The sequence below is a fragment of the Vicugna pacos genome, chromosome 15, assembly GCF_048564905.1.
Source record: "Vicugna pacos chromosome 15, VicPac4, whole genome shotgun sequence".
NCBI lineage: Eukaryota > Metazoa > Chordata > Mammalia > Artiodactyla > Camelidae > Vicugna > Vicugna pacos.
This window is the reverse complement of record NC_133001.1, coordinates 52,671,642-52,689,779: the sequence shown is the minus strand read 5'-3', so window position 1 is coordinate 52,689,779 and position 18,138 is coordinate 52,671,642. Positions and strand designations below refer to the sequence as shown.

Genomic DNA, 18,138 nt, shown 5'->3' with positions numbered 1-18,138 from the left:
ACAGTCAGTGACAGACACTGGAATGGTTGCAAACCTCACTGGGCAGGATTGAGCACTTGAGTTTAGGGCGGGAAATGGAAACGGATTCCGTGTTGTTCAGGGATTGCATTCTCAGTGCTCTGAGTCTTCAGTGGATTACTCTATAATTGCTTCATATCTAGTAACATGCAAGTTATATATAGCAACAACTTAACAAAAATAAATATATGCCATAGAGGATCATTGTGGTTAACTGAGTTATTTATCACAATTCTTCACTCCCTTGACACAGAAGATGAATTCACATGCTTGCTTGTCCTCTTTGTGGGAAGAGTATGCCTTCCATCCCCTTGATTCTGATCTTGGTTGGATGACTTGCTTTTGGTGAATGTGACGTCACAGTGCATATGATGAGAGCAGAGGCTTGAAATTATCTTATAAAGCTGGGATTGCCCTCTTGGACTCCACTGTGAGAATAACCTCCCCAAAGGGCTGAGACCCTTTTCGTTTCAGACCCAGAATGAATGCACATGAAGCTAAGGCAAGCACAGCCCATAGCTTGGAGTCCAGACCAGCGGGACCCTCAGCTAGAAGCAGAGAGTCGCAGGGCTCAGACAATACTGGGCAGTCCACAGTCGAAATGCTAAGCTCCAAACATAATACATGGTTTCGTTCACCACCAAGATTGTACGTTTCTTTTTCATTTAACAGGTGTCTCATTCTCCAACAAAAGGCAAGGTATAGAACCACTGCAATACTGCGCATTGAATGATACAACAGAAATAGGTAAATGTTAACCAGAGTAACACAGGAAAAAAGTGATTATTTACAGAAGAAGGGTAAAGAAAGATTTCTCCAAATAGTTATTAACTGAAAGAAGGGTTCATCAGGAAAAAAACAGGAGAAGAAATGGAATTTTAGGAATTTTGTAAATTTACTGGCAAAAAGTAGAGGGGAAAATCATCAACCTAAAAGGAAAACTACCATAAATATTTTAACGCATTGAAGGTACTATGCTGCCTGCACATCACAAGCATACTTCTCAACAGTCTTCATGAGAGGAGTTTTCCAAATATGCAAACCTGTGACTTTTGAGAATGACACAGCCGGTGAGTAGCCAAACTTGGTTTTACACCCAGGCTTCTCTGATACATTATCTTCCAAATTATCTTTCCACTATACCACACTGAAGTGTTGTGATTCCAAATTTCTGATCTCATTTAATAATTTCCTGCCCTTAAATTTTTTTCACTACTGAATTGGATAAATGTGTGATTATATACACTTTTTCCACCTGTTCGGAGGAGAATAAATTATTTCCCTGTGGGCTGCAAAAAGAAATAGAAAAACAGCTTAATGATATCCCTTATGGAGTTGGTAATGATTAAAAGCACTGTGGCATTTAGATCTACTTCTCAAGAGGAACTCATAATGGGAGTCTGATAAAAAGCCAAAGAAGATCCTCCCTCTCTCTTTTCTGCCCCCAGGCTTCTAAGACTAGATAGGGTGGATGCCTACTGCATTTTAAAGAACAGAGGTCCTTGTTCAACAACAAGGCAGAGCATCTTTTAAAAGATGAATGTAATGAGGGGTCATGACCTGCATTCCTTCCATTACCAACAATTTGAATGTCGATGCACTCTGTTCCTGCAGCTGCCTGGCTAGGCTCTTGTGCACGTGCCCTTCTGAATCCTTATCATTCTTGTTTTATTTCCCCCTAACACTGTTCCCTGGGCTCAGTGCCTGTACGCGTGTGCTCTCATGTGCACACACACACACACACACACACACACACACACACTCTCACACACTAGAAGACAGCTTCTTTATGTTGTTGGTAGTAAGAAAATGAAAATAACTTTACAAGAGGCTGTGGCTTTCCATTTCTTGCAAGGTTAAATCCAAGCACCCTAGCGTGGAATATATGGCTCTTCAAATATTGGACTTTTTTTTTTTTCTGAGAATTCCTTCCTCCTGTTCTGCACATGAGGTGTAAGTGTCAGTAAGTTTCTGACAGTTCCCTACAAGTGCCACATCTGCCTCAACTTTTCTCTTGCATGGGCCTGAACACTATTTCTCAAATATCTTTGGTGCCTTGTAAATACTTTAAAGTTATCTGAGACCCAGCATTGGTTTCATCAGCTTCATCTGGGATTTCTCCAGCCCTCCTCTGACCCGGGGTTAGACGGTGCCCTTCTGCACTGTTTTAGTAGCAGCAAGACAGTAGCCTAGGAAACTGGGTCAGCATCCAAAAAGCCAGTTTGTGGCAGGAACACTTTGTCAAGGAACCAGCTCTTGATGTTTATCAAATTAGTAAAAGTATGTCTTGAGGAAATAATAGTCTCAAACATATATGATTAACAAGAGTACAGTTTTCTGAAATGTCCACGAATGCAGTAAACCCTCATACCATTTTATATGACTCTATTATTTTAGTAAACACAAAGTTTATACTTGCTATGCTTTTCATCTCTCTTTATTTGACCTTAGAATGCTATCTTTAGAGTAAGCCTCAGAGATCTAACTGCTTCTCTGCATCAGCAACCCCAGCATTTTACTTAGAAGAAAACTGAAACCAGAGAAATAGTCTTTTGCCAAATGATTATAGAGCTGGTAAGTTTTACAAAAAGACCCAGGATACAGGTCTTGTGAGTATGCACTGGAGAGTGTTCACCACAGTCTATCAATTATATAGATAGGTATAATATGCAAAAATACACACTTACATCACTTATATATTTATGTCGCCCAGAATTAGCTGAACTTGCGGTTAAGGGGATAGTTTACCAGAAGACTAAGTCTACCCAAGACTTCTGACACCAACCGCAAGTTTGAGGATTTCCCTAAACCACTCTCAGACTTGACAATTCACCAGAAAGACTCACAGAACCCTCTGACTGCTATGACACCCACAGACGCATTTATTCTAGGCAAAGGATACATGTTAGAACTAGCCAAAGGAAGAAGGCAGAAGGCAAGATCGGAAGGGGTCTTAAGTGGAGCTTCTGGTTATCCTCCCCCTGGGGAGTCATGGACAACATCACCTCCTCATGGCCACAATGTGTGATAATGTCCACAAAGCACTGCCAGCCAGAGAAACTCACCCCATTATGTTGTCTAGAGATTATATTGAGGATCACGTTTAACTCATATAGTTGAACAGAATCTTCAGCAGCCTCCTCCCTGGAGGCTGGGCTAATTCGTGTGGCCTAAAACCTCCAAGCCTCTAATCACATGGGTGGTCTTTCTGGTATGACCACGCCCTTCACACTCAGGCTGTCAGGTGTGGCTGAGGGACCCACATGGGTACCAAAGGCATTCTATCACTTGGGGAATTCCGAAGATACAGAGGTTACTGGGATATGGAATAAACACACGACCTCTCTTTGGAGGCCAAATTCCTTACCACCCATAAATATGTATACCAGATATGCAATATACATGTGTTTACAACAATAATGCATCCATACATCCATGTGCTCTTAATATATAATTCATATTTCATTTATGTGTGAATGTGAAATTATTCTATCCCTGTAATTCTCTACGGATGCAAACAGGATTAATAACATTTTCAACACAAAATAATGAGGAGGAAGAATTGTGCTCCTCATGCTTAGATGCCAAAAGTCCTCTCTTAGAATAATCTTCTGGGGTTCTCCCAGGCTCCTTATTCAGGGCTTCTAGGTGAGGAGGGAGGACTACCCGATTAGTGCTTGTGATGAAAGGAAATGGTATGCTTTGCTCAGACCCTTCTGTGTTGGCTCTAGGCTTCTGTCTGACCCTAAGAAGCATGCCATCTCTGCCCTTCTATACATATTTTTACCTCTAAGAATAGGTTCCCACAAGTAGGTGACCAGAAGTCTGCTTTGACCAGGTAAGTCCAAATTTATGCTTCTTTTCCTGAAGCTCCATTCAATTTGGGATTTGTCCTGAATTTTTCCTCATTAGGTTATTTTATTAATCCCTGCATAAAAGTAATTTAGCATATACCCCACAGACCTCCGAATATTTTTTTCTAGCTTCTGTTATGATTTTACCTAGAAGTGTCAGAGGTAAATGCAGAAAGTAAATGCAGAATGAAACATGTTCTTATTTAACACATGAATAAATCAGAAAGATGACCAGGGATCAAGTCAACATCTTCCCAGACGTGAGTGGCTATAACCCTCCTTTGAAGTACACCACGCAGGACTGAAGTCATGTAGTAAAGCCAGAGGCAGCCCCCTGGTCTCAGGGTGGCAGTAGGAGGAGTCGTCGACACTGCTGACCCTACAAGCTACTACTGTACCAAACGACTGGATCACAGAACACCTGGTAAGCTGGGAGAGGTACAAACTCAGCCTGGCTGCCGGCTAGAGAATGCAGTGGGAAATGTGGGAAGTTATAGGTTCAATGAAATATGAACAGACACAGAGGCTGAGGAGCCCCACAACAAGCACAGAGAAGTAGGTGGTGCTCTTGCTGCTGGGGGAAATCACAATTGTTTATTTTGCTAGATTACTTGATAACATTTGATTTTAAAATCTTATAGCATCAATGAAGTTTTTCTTCTAAATGTACAATTAATAAAATAAAAGTAAGTACTAAAATGCTTGATGATTCTTACAAGAAAGCTTTGGAAACTGAGCCAGAGGTCACATACCTGGCCACACAGTGAAGCAGCAGGTCGCGTACCAGAAATGCTGCTGGAAAGCCTTTGCGGAACTTAATCTTTCTTAAAAATGCTCATTTTACATTATTTTACATGACTTTAACCAGCCATATTATTTGTTTTCTAATTCCATAAAAACTAAAAGCATGAGAAACATATTGATGGATATTAATGGCAATAAGGAATAATTGATAGCTGCCCAGGGCCATAACAGAGCATGAGAAAGAGAAAGAAAGTACATTGTATCTTAAGAAAAAAGGGGAGAAAAACCTGTCAGGACAAACATTCCCTCCTGTACCATCTGAATTGTTATATTAGAAAGTAGCATAAAAATGAAATTGTCAAATATTTATGACTTTGAAGTCTTTACGATGGCAGGGAAGTATAAGTTAATTTTTTTGAGATTTAAAAAAAGTACTAGCAAATATACACAGCATCATTTGATAAGATGGAGTTATCTTTAAAAATCCATTTAGCTGGCACATTATATTATAAAGTATTATAGTAGAAAATGTCAAATGATACAATGCTTTTGGAAAGGCACGAAAGATTTTGAATTGAATTAGAAACGTCCTCACATTATATAAGCAAGTATTGAGGCTCAAAAAGATAATCTTTCTATGAAGTAGGAGAATCTAGCCTAGAAGCCAGTGACCTTAAAATATCTTATTATGCAGAATGTATTTTTGGATATACTGCATATTTTGGGAGCTTAACATAAACTTCTGGCCTGAAATGTTTCCTTACCAATGGAAGACTTGAATCAAATATGTATTAAACCATCACAGTGGAGATATTTGAAACTTTGTCCTCCTTAAGCTATCAAGAAGGATCACTTTACTGCAGATTTTTCTACAAATCATTGGACAATTCAGACATTGGAATTGCAATCCATTTTGACCATGATTATCTGCTTCAGAAAAGATTTTACACCACTTGCTGCTGAGAAAAATGAAGGCCACAAAAAATGTCATAGTAGGTGATAATATCTTTGATGTCATTTTTGGCTTCAAGGAAAGTCATTTCATCTTCTCAGCTATTGAGCTGGGAGTCTATTCAGCCAAGTATATAAACCACCAGAAAGAACCACCATTACTATTATCAAAACAGTAAAGTTCCATTTGTTATCCCTGAGAATTTTTTGCCTTTGTTAGGAAGCAGTAAGGATATATTAGTCATGATGCTTTGGGCAACAAATAAAAGAAAATTTAACCCCAGAATGACTTAAATTGAAATGACGACTAGATATTTCTTATTTCAACAATTTCAGAGGTAGCGTAGTTTTAGGACTGGTTAATGGGGTGAGTCAGTGAAATCATCAATCTTTGGGTTCTTTTTTATTTTTCTGCTCTGCTGGTTTCCTCATGTTCTCCCTCAAGTTAATTCACTTCAGGTATTTAAAAAAGCCTATAGGAATTACAGGTATCAAGTGAAAACACAACATTCAGCAGATTTTTTTTTTAAATGAAAGAAAGAGAAGGAAAGCAAACCAAAAATGCTTAAGCTCCATATCCTCTGATATGGAGGGCTGACTGTATTTGCACATTACCTATGCACATTTTCCTGTACGCTTTAAATGATGTCTAGATTACTTATAATACCTAATGTAAAATGCTATGCAAATAGTTGTAAATACAACATAAATTCTATGTAAATAGTTGCTGGCAGGCAACAAATTCAAGTTTGGCTTTTTGAAACTCCCTGGGAAAATTTTTTTCAAATCATTTTAATTCTTAGTTGGTTGAATCCACAGACGTGGAACTCATGGATATTGTCAACTGAAATAAAGGCGCACAGCATGAGGGCTGTGGGTTAAGTTTTAATCTGGAGCAAAATGAGGACTATTGCCTGGGAGCCAGCATCTCAGAGAGCTCTGAAGAACTGCTCCAAAGAGGCGGGGAAAACTCAGTATCACATACGACTTCAGTGAAGGGGGCGCCTGCAGTCAAGCACACGTTGTAGGCAGAGGCTTGCTGCTGGTCACGAGGAGCAGATGCCACAGTTGATGATTTTAGCAATTTTCTTCACATGAGGAGATGTAAGAATTTGGGCTCAAAAAACCTTCTCCTGAAAATATCTAACTATCTGCCAGTTTTCCCAGAACACAGAGCGCCTCATTCCTGACCTCCACCCTGAACTCCTTTTAGGAAGTGCTGGAGGTCAGCGGCTGAAGCAGCTCGTGATTTAATCCAGGTAGAGGTAGATGGCAAGTAACAGTGTGATTCAATCCTTGTAGAGGCAGTGGCCAGTGGACAGTCTTTCGCTGGCACAATGGAGGCCCAATTGTGTGTTTAAATTTAGTAGAAGATGCTAACTTGTTCTCCAAAATGATTGTGCTAGCTTTATGTTTACACTATATTCTATATGTTCCTCATAGACCATCTCTGTTGACACAGAGACTGCAAACATTAAAAAGAACCCAAGATACAGAGAAGATCTCTCAAAAAGACTTGTCATTGTGACTTTTTTGTCTAGCAGAGTAAATTCCAATAAGATTTATAAAAGTAATCACATACTCTGTAAAGTTACTGTACTAGTGAAAACCTCAAGAGCCTGGGATAAAAAGGACTGAGAGAGTATGAAAAGAGGTCTCTAGACTTTCAACTCCATATAGATACAGGTTACCAACCAATGTCATTTCTTATAAAAAAAGAAAGAATAACTCAGAATACAGAACCCAGAGTATGGAGGGTAGAGCCAAGAACCATCGGGAACAATGCCAGGAGTTCTAGGCTGTAGCTAGAGAAGTCTGCCGAAAGGCAAAATGAGGTCCAGATTAGTGAGCCCACAGACTTCCTGATTTGAAGCAGAATGCTAATTTCTGTGTACGTAATTGGCCGTGGACCAGGATGAGATCCATGCTTGCATGTCAGATGCATGCGTATGTTACTGGTTCCCCCAACCCCCATTCTGTTTTCTAGGATTTGCCTTTTATTTCACTCACTCAGATGAATTTTAGTAAAAAATTTTCAAGATGATTTCCTAGAATTTCATGTTTGATTCTTACTTAACTCACTATTAGAATGAAAGACACTTGCTATTGATCCTCATCCAGAAAAACAAAACAGAACAAAACAAAATACATATATATTTATCTGATCTTTTGATGGTTTCATACGCTTAAATCTGAAAACGGCAATAGCCGTTAACTGGGGAGTGCACATCTACACCAGGGGTTCGCAGGTACAGGCTTCCTGGAGCTGTGCTGGAAGCCAGCGGGTGGCTAAACTCAGCACACAGAGCATTTCTCAGCAGGCATTTGAGTGACACAGAATACCTGTCAATAACACACGCGTATATATTCAGCAGTTAATGAGCCACTGACATTTGCGTTCAATACTACTCTGCCATCTTTTAAGTAACGCTCTTGTCAAGTTACTCAACTTCTTTGAGTCCTGAAAATAAAACTAGAATAGTCATTCAGTATTGCTTTGTGGAGAATTAAATGATACAACATATATGAAGTAAATTAATATCTATTTTTAATAGTAACAATGTGTATTATTTATTATCTTTGTACTAAGCACCATATAGTCACAATCTCATTTTTTCCCCTTCAATCTCTCCAAATCATTAGTGACTTTTTACTACTATCATATAGATGAAAAGACTGAGTTCCAGAGAGATTAAGTCACTTGTACAAAATCATCACTACAATATAAATCTTTCATTACTGGGAAGAAAAATGCTTGGGTGTAGGCAAAGTTAGGTACATTCAGAATTTAAAACCTAGAATTGTTCTGGAGAATGTTCTAAATCTGTGCACTTTTAGAGCATGTCGTTTGGTTAAGAAATAAACTTATAGCTTTCGGTTCCTCCAACCTCATATTTTCTTGTTTTTCTCCTACCTCACTACCACTCCTTTTTAATTTCCTTTGCTAGTTCTTTTTAATAGTTCTGATTGCTAAGTTTTGAACAACCTCAGTGTTTAGTTCTGGAAACTCATTTTTTTCTCTCTCTCTCTTCTCATTTTCTCTTTTAAAATTCTACACGCAGTAACTCAAATCCTTTGTGATCTCATCCAGTATCATGTCACTGAATGCCATCTGTACATATGACTCCTGTATTTATATCTTCAATATGGATCCATCTCTAAACTCCAGAACTTATCTCCAACTGTCTTAACTAGCATTTGCACTTAACTTTTTAGTAGTCACTTCAAACCCTAACATATGCTTTTCATTTCAATCCCTCCCTCCCAATTATACTCCTTTTCATTCTTTACCATCTTAGCTGATGTCAACTTCATCTCTCTGGATACTCAGTTCAAAGAAAAAATTGGATTTGTCCTCGATGCCTGTCTTCTGCCACTTCACCTACAGTCAACATATTCAAAATACATCCAATATTCCATCAGCTCTCACATTCATTATGTGTTAGCCTGAGCCTTCTGAGAATTAGATGCCAAGATAGGATTAAATACACAAATGTATTAGGGGAAAAACCCATGAGGCAAAACAAGGATGGAGCCTGGAGGAGCAGGAGAACTGTCAGAATGACTCAGGTCTGACTCCAAGTGAAGGAGAAACAGAAGGTGAGAATTTGAGTGTGAGGGGCTGGGACTACAGAACAGTTCTAAGCGGAGTTTGGCAAGGCCATCAGAAAGTCTCTAAGCCAGAGTCACAGGGAGAGGATTTCTGCATCACCCAGAACTGAGCTTGCCTCAGAATCCCTGCCAGGCTTACTGGTTGGCTGGGTCACTCACGGGAAACACGGCCTCTGCGGGAACCCACGGATGGGCTGCAGAGTGCTCCCGGCAGTCAGAGATCTGAGTGGTACATTCTCATGGCGGACACAGACTGTCACCACTTTGGTCCAGGCCATGACCATCTCTCAGTAGAATTCTTAGAATAACTTGCTAACTGGTTTTATTTATTTGCCTTCTCCTCACTTTAGCCTTTTCTCAGCCTAACCTCCACTGTGCCTCTTTCAAGACATAAGTCAGATCCTGTCATTTTCATCTCAGACCTTTCAGTGGTCTCCCATTTTTGAGAAAACCACAGAGCCACTGCAGTGGGTTACATGCCCCCACAAGGATTAGCCAGTGCTTCCTCTCTGACCCCTCACTCACCACACATCTAGCCCTGCTGCCATTTTTCAAGCATGGCAGGTGTATTCCAGCCCAGAAGACTCTGTACCTGTGGCTCTCTCTGCTCAGAACTCATCCCCACCCCTGCCTTATATCCATAGTTCTCAGTGTCTCTCCACTTAACCTACTGCCTGCATTATTCATGTACTTGTATCTTCCATTTCCCCTAAGTGTGAAGACACATGAGGGTGGGGATTCTTATCTAACGGCTGCATTCCTAGTGCTATTACCATTACCTACACAGATTAAGTGCTCGGAAAACATTATTTTGCATTTATAAATAGTGACAATCCAAGGACTTCTGTGGAAGACAGACAGACATTCAAATTCTAACTTAAATGACTATAATTTCTCTCTGATAGAGGCCTCTGTACTACAGATTTCTCAGCTCCAAAATAGCAAATTAATCCAGTCCAGGAATCACCATATATGTACTGTGGGTATAAAAAATTACAAATCCTTATAACTTTTCAGATGTTGTAAAAGTTCTCATTGATCTTTGCAATCCTTATCCAGCTGGATTACTGTTATCCTACCATTCCAAACCCAACTCTTCCAACTGATGGCTGGATTACAACACAGATCTGAATGTTCTCATGCTGAGGTACTTTGTTTTTAATATCCTTGAGAGATTATAAACCACTTTTCTTTCCTGACTGGAGATATTGCAAAGAGTAAAAATTAATGGACACAGACTTTTTTTTTGATGTGAATTGGAAAACTGGCTTTGCCTCACTGGGTATGTGTAAACGGAGAAAAATTACTTTATAACCCTCAGACACAATTCCTTCCTCTCTAATATAATGATAGTTACACTTTTCTTTCTGAGAAGTTCTGATATAAAGTTAATAAAATATCTAAGATATATTTATATTAAGTATCCAATACCTTTAAAGATTTCACTTTACAGAAGGTGGCAGGTCAGTGATTCTCAATAAAGATATTGAAAGTATTAGATCATTTCCATACACCTGAAGGGCACAGTTTCTTCTTCTACATTATTGGTCTCCAGTACACCACTGCTCCTAAAGTGGCTAATGAAATGAAATATTAGTGTTCTAAACTCAGTATATCATAATTCTGGGGGGACTGAAGAGTAAGATAAAGTCATCATCAAATAAGATCATCAGAGCATAAAACACATTTATCCCCAATTTCTCTCCAGGAGACACACTACTCCCGACCTGAGATGTCCAATGTCAACATGATGTATTAGATGAATTATTTTCTGTTTAATGCTAGGGCAACAATATGTTTTTTCTTTATTCACCTTGATATCTCATTTTTGGAAATATGAGCACTAGAGTTTCAAAAGATCCAATAATGGCCTTGCGCTTTTTTACCACGGATTCTTTAGTTGCATCATTATCTTCTGCCCAAGAGTCCAGATCCTCCATGCTATTCTGTAATCAGAGCACGGACTGATTTTCTGCTCATTAAATAATATGCAATCAAAGATAGAGGGTCTGTAAAAAATTGGTTTATGAAAACATACTAATGTGTATTTGGCTGAAAATTTGCTCATGTATTTTTAAGACATGTTGCTTTATTTCAGAGCATAAAATTGTAATTGATTACATTTTGTCGTGACAATTTCTTGCATAATTATTCACTACTTAGTTTATACACTGAATTGGCAATTATTCTGTCTGATGAGATGAGCCATGAAAAAGCAAACCCTGAGGTCACTGCACAACCAGTTTATGGAATTGGTACAACAAGCTTCTTAAAAATATTTTTTCCCAGAAACTATGTTGGTTGAATTCAACACAGAGAATTATAATGAGAAATGTCTTTTATTAATAATCCTATAATAAATGAGCAGTCTTATAATTTACCGCCGACCTGGGACTCACTTAAAAGTGTAGTTAACATGATACCAAGGCATCAGCAAAAACTCAATCTGTTTCAAATAAACTAGAGAATAAGTTCACCCTGTTCATCAGGCACCTACTTTGTCTCCATGAGGCCCTTAAAATATATCATCCCCAATTTTTCAAATAAGCCTGCAAGTGTGTTAATAACTTGCCCAAGATCATACCAACGTATCTAGTATTTGAACATTTTTCTCCCTCAACTAGAAAATACATGGTCTTTCCACTCTGCTACATTGTTTCCATGTAAACATGTGCTTCAGATCAACTCTTTGCAAAATATTACACAAAATATAAGAAGAATAAATGAATGTCTGTGGAGAAGACACTGCTTGCCTGGAGGTTACCATTGGGAAACACGGACTGCAGATGTGAGACAAAGCACATACATACACAAAAGACTCATTCTAAGAGGCACACTTTCATTTCAACATGGTGACAAACCAGATAATCTGTAAACACTTCAGAGAAACACATATGAAGAGCTGGATAAAATGTAAAACATTCATTTCAATGCATGGCTGAGTTTGCAAGAAAAGAATAGAAATATCCAAGCTCCCAAAATGTGAAAGACAATTGAATGGCAGTGGGGTCAGTGAGCACTTAGCTACACTGAGAGTGAATGTCTATCTTTAAACCTAAAATACTTGAGTTCTCAGAAGAGTGGGGTTAACAAGACGTAGGGCTCCCTTGAGACAGAGAATGTAACAGAGATCCTTACCTCTCCACCTCTGAGGTCAGGGTTCTCAGCTGAGCGTGGCACTGTCACAGTATTTGATGCTTATAGTTTTGTGTCGCTATTTTTTGTTTATGACAATAAATAGGAAGACACTACAGATTTTAGAAAGTTAAGCATTTTAAGATGAAAACCAAAAACAGTTTATCATGGAATCTAGAAAAAATATTTTTAAACTGTAAATATTTATTAAATTCTATTTGAAAACTCAACTACCTATCCATGATAAAAAATTTAGAGAAATAAATGCCAGATATTTTGCATAAAAATTAATCACAACCCACATATTGTTGATAGTTTCAACTAAAAATGCAAGTATAAAATTGAGAGTACTAAAAATAGTTTAAACTTATGTGTAAGCAAACCATATCTTAAGCAAATAAGGTGTGACTTTCTTTTTATTACATAACTATCTTAATTTGAATGTAAGTTCTTAAGTTATATACTTAAAAATAGACATATTTTGGGTTCGACTAACAAGGTCACCTTCAGAAACTGTGAAATAAGAGACTAGAGAAATTAGCATATATTATCTCCAGTCTCTTTGATGTGGTTTGTGAAGAAGAAACATCTGTTGGCATACATAACAGCTCATCTGAAAGCACAGAATGGGTTCCTTAATAATCAATACTGTATTCACTGAAATGTCAGTATTTATTTTCTGCTCCCCATTCTGGTTCACTTTATAATCCTCTCTGTGGATTATGTGTTAAATTTAATCACTGGAGAGTGTTAGGTGGAATTAAAATTGCCAGTGTTTGTGGTTACACAGAACTAGAATGAAACCCCAGCTTCTCAATATCTGTCTGACCAAGGACAAGTACTTAACCTCCTGGAGACCCTGTCTTTTTCATGTTTTAAATAAAGATAACTATGCCTATTTTACAGATTCGTGTGTTAGAATTACTAATCATGCATGCAAAGCCTCTAGCATTAAGGAGATTTTTTTTAAATGTAGCTATAATGACCACTATATGTCAGAATTACCTGTAAGGTATTTTAAAAATTCAGACCCACATTCAGGAAATCATAGTGTCTAGGGATGTGGTGCATTACCAAGACTGCAGATATGTACAAACAGCAACAGGGACATTGTCCTTATCCATATTAACTTAAGAACAGCTATGTGTATGTTCTTTGCTTTACCCCTGGTTCTTTCTAAGCTTCACACTTTGCAAATGCTTCATTTTTTCCCCCCAGAGGCACCTCATATTAAGATATAATTAGTTTGGTGACTATACTGTCTTAGGAACCTTCACAGGCTTGGTTTCAAAAAATCTTCAAAATAATTGCTATGGGTCTTCAAATAGACCAAGCTTCAGTGAGATAAAGTTACTTTTCTAAGGGGACATAGGTACTAAGTACAGAGGTGAAATCTGAACTCAGGTTTCTAAGATCCATAGTTTAATCTCCTTTCAAGACCTAGCTCAAATGTCTGCACCTTTAAACTTCTTTCATCAGGTGGAGCCACAGTTTCTACTCTGAGCTGTCCTTGCGTGTTTCACCCAGCTTCATTACAGTGCTTTTCACTGTCATCTGTACCGCCCTGCTTCTGCCTCTCTCTCACACACTGAGTGTGGGGTACCACCAGGAAGGGACTCTGATATTTATTGTCCTCTATCCATACTCTACATGCTTACTTTAGAAGATAATTTAATTGTTAAGCGATCTATGGTTGGCATCATTTTATATCTTTTCCACGAGCAATCGATTTGACAAGGACTCAGGGGTACACTGCCTAACTCTACGACTCAGAGTCTCACTAGAAGAAAGAGACATCATCAGAAATAACCAAATAATCAGTAGAAATTACATTTTGAAATGTATCTGCATGATTAGATTCAGCCAGAGGAAAGTTTAGAGACTCTTCATGAAGAAGTATTTTCTCTTTACATCAGGTTGCAATGCACAGGTCAGGAATTTGATCTGACAAATTTGACACAACATTGTAAAATGACTATAACTCAATAAAAAATGTTAAAAAAAAAAGAATTTGATATGACAGAACTCAACTGCTTATTTAAAGTAAGATTAGAACTGTGTGATGTTGGGCAATTTTTTTTTCCATCTCAGAGTGTCATAGTTTTTTCTGTCTATTTATTTTTCTTTACATCTCATAGCATTATAAACATATTTATCTTTTAGAATAAAATTATTTTGTTAAACAGTTACAAATTAACTGAGAAGTTGCAAGCATAATTTGCAAGTGGCAAAAGCTGCATGAACAATTTGGTGATAGCCTGACTGCATGGTGTCTCATCACAACCAAATATGTTAACATATTTTCCTACAAACAAGAACTTTTTATTATAACTCCTCAACTTAGCTTTCTAAATCATGAACTTGACCGTGAATCACTGCTGCCATTTATTTCTCAGATTTCATTCAAGTTTCACCAGTTGCTCTAATAGTATATTTTGTAAGAGAAGGAATTAATTTCAAACCATGCAATGCATTTTCTTCATTTATGTTATGTTTCTTTCATCTCTTTTTTCATTTTTTCCCTTGGTTTTCTGGACCCTGATAGCTTTGAAAATGACTTGCCAGTTATTTTGTATGATGTCTCCCAATTTAAGTGTGTTTGAAGTCTCCTCATGGTTAGATTCAGGTCAGGTTACCTCTGCAAGAGTACCTTGTGCTGCTCAGGGTTAGCTGTGGTCAAGGCAAGGCTGAATCTGTAGGAAAAGGCTCCAGGACCTGATGAGGTCATGATAAGCCCAAGACACACATATTTATGGACACTTGGCTTCTCAAGATTTCTCTAGACTTTGAGCCTCAGCATTTCTTCCACACCATCCACTCAATCCACACAACACTCCTATTTTTCTGTTTTATTTTTTTAACCTAGTTTAGTAAACAGCTTTCATATAGTCTCAGTCCTGAGAACTGAAACTGTTTTATTGTACTCATTCAGGTTTCTCCAGAGAAATAAAACAAATAAAACGTGGCTATATGCGAAGAGATTTATTTTAAGGAATTGGTTCGTGCGATTGTGGAGGCTTGGAGAGTTCAGGATCCGATGGAGGAGCCTGGCACGATGACTTCACAGACGAACTCTGAAGGCCATCTGCCAGAGGACTCTGTTTTCTGGGGAGATCTCAGTCATTTGCTCTATTCTGGCTTTTAACTGATTAGATGAGAGGCCCACTCGCACTTTGGAATCTGCTTTATTCAAAGTCCACTGATCTAAATGTAAAGCTCCTCCAAAACACCCTTACAGAAACATCCAAAATAATGTTTGATGAGATATCTAGGCACCATGGCTCTGTCAAGCTGACACATAAAATTAAGCAGCGCAGTTATCCTCTCAGACTGTCTCAAACTGTCTGATGCTAGATGACCCAAGGCCGACTCTTTTCTCTGGGCAGACCTTCTGTCCCACGTCGCCACTGTAACGTAAGTATATTCAGATGCTGTCAGAGCTGGAAGCATGCTAAGGAGTAAGGCTACGCCACTCATTGCTGTCAGTTGGCGTCCTTAGGGGCTTTCTGGGTGAAATCTGAAATCGGCCCCAGTACACAGAGGGCAAGGAGTGACCAAAGAAAGGGTCAGACCACCACAGACTGACAGGTGGCAGGCTTAATTAGCAAAGGAACCTACATACAAGGCTTGTCTTAGGTATTGAAAGACAAGTAGATCTCTGCACCTGCCCGCCAGCATCTTAAAAGTGTATACAGAGGTCTTAACTGGATTTAGTCTTGCATTCAGTCCAGATGATCTTAACAACGCCTTACTCTCTCAAGGCTGCATCCTTGGAACAGCTCCCATTGTGGGAATGGTGGGCTGAATGTATATGCCAACGATAAGGGAGGGGTGGGGACTACATTGACCATGAAGTTTTATGCACTGAGATACCTAAACAGGATGGTAAATGAAGAGTCTGAGCAAACGATTCTCTTGTGAAGGATCTGCTGTGCTGTAGGTAAAGAAATTATGACACCTGCTCAGGAGAGGTAAAAATGGCAGCTCTTCCAATGTACCTTAGTCATTTGATTACATCTCCAATTTAATTGACGCAATTGATTTCTAAAAATCATGAAAATCAATCTAGCTCATGATTCTGGTAGAACTGAATCCCCAAATTATAATATTTATTAGCTTCCTTCAAGTATTCCTAAGTTCCAATGAAATTAGTTTATTGAATAATTCTTTAAACATAGTCATATTTAGCATTTAAATGTACTGTTTGGAGCCTATTCTTTGTAACACAAAGTCTCTAATAATTTTGTTCTTAAAACTACATTCATGCTTCACTAAAAGTTTTTTATAGAGCCTTCTTGCAAAGGGGCACGTAGAGGAAAATCATAACATAATGGATTAAGAAATTTTCTTTTTCTATTTAACCAAGTATGTTTTAAAGCATTAAAAGAACAACATATGCGAATGACCCACCGAGGCTCATATATGTGTTTCTTCAAATATATGATAAAAAATGAAGGTTTAATATTGTGTAATTCTCTACTAATGGATCAATTATTCAGTAGCATGCATATTGTATTTAGTCTTTGTGCTTTGAATAAAGTGCTGGAATAAGGTCTTTTTATGGCAATTACAAATAAAGTAATTCATGTAATTATTCTGTAATAATGTAATTGTTACCGTGTAGACTATAGACCATTAAAAAAAAAAACTCACGTAAGTAATTGCAGAGTTATTTATGGCCTGAAAATAGTCCAGCAATTATACTAGAGGTAATAGTATCAAGAAATACATGGCTTAATTGTTACTTGATTTTAAAATGTAAAATGTATGTATTTTTTATTATAGACCTAAGCACCTAACCACATAATTATATCACATGCTCTGCATAGAATGGGAAATTGGGAACAATCCAATAAAGAAATCTTCCATTTAATTTTAAGCACTTGAAAAATTAGCTATTTTTAAATTGGTTATGTCACTCATTCTCCATTTCCACATTTTTAACACTCACTGGGAAGTTTTCTTTAGATAGTTATGCAATGCTATTCCTTGGGATACCTTACGTCTCATGAGTGTGTGCACATGCATGGTGGAACCTCCTCTGTTCTTTAAAAGTATTAGAATCTAGGAAGCTGGCATAGTTTTTGATAAGATTACTTATCTGAGCTTGGCACACATGATATATTTCTTCCCTTGCACCAATGTGAAAACTTACTTTCTGAGAATAAAGTATAGTCCTTTGGGAAGACTTAACTAAGACGTGTAGTTGACAATCACAGTATATATTTATCAGAGATAAAGTCTGAGGTAGAGAAACCTTCCCCTCCCTAACCCCATCATTCTCAGCCTCACCACAGCTATCCACCTTGAATTCATCAGGTGCAATCTCATTCGGCCTTTCTAAACTTGTTCAGTCACCGCAACAACATCCAGAATCCCAGATCGCTGCTCGCTCTCACACTCTAGTCCTTATAAGGCTCCTAACGTTCTTATTCAGTCTCTTTTCTCAACTCTTTCAAAAATTTATGGTCATTCCTCAGAACACTTACAAGTGACCCAAAAGCAATTTACTTATTTAAAACAATCCCCATCAAAATACCTATGAAAATTTTCAAAGAACTAAAACAAATAATTCTAAAATTTATATGGAACCACAAATTCCCCTCATTGCCATAGCAATCTTGAGAAAAAAAGAACAAAGCTAGAAGGTTCATGCTCCCTGATTTCAGGCTATACCAAAAAGCTACAGTTATCAAAACAGCATGGTACTGGCACAAAAACAGGCACATAATTCAATGGAGCAGAACAGAGAGCCTGATAATAAACCCACACAACTACAGTCAGTTAATTATGACAAAGGAAGCAACAACACATAATGGAGAAG

At 38.0% G+C, this 18,138-nt stretch overlaps 2 long non-coding RNA genes across 4 annotated transcripts in view; both read right to left on the bottom strand.

The window, feature by feature from the left end:
• The window catches only part of LOC140685782 (uncharacterized), a 281,092-nt gene that overhangs the window by 115,464 nt on the left and 147,490 nt on the right, over positions 1-18,138 (bottom strand). The window lies entirely within an intron of this gene.
• The window catches only part of LOC140685783 (uncharacterized), a 28,558-nt gene continuing 25,701 nt past the window's right edge, over positions 15,282-18,138 (bottom strand). The window contains exons 2-3 of the long non-coding RNA XR_012059215.1: positions 16,188-16,248; positions 15,282-15,721 (exon numbers count right to left, since the gene is read on the bottom strand). This is a non-coding gene — a long non-coding RNA (uncharacterized lncRNA). The remainder of the gene's footprint in view (positions 15,722-16,187; positions 16,249-18,138) is intronic.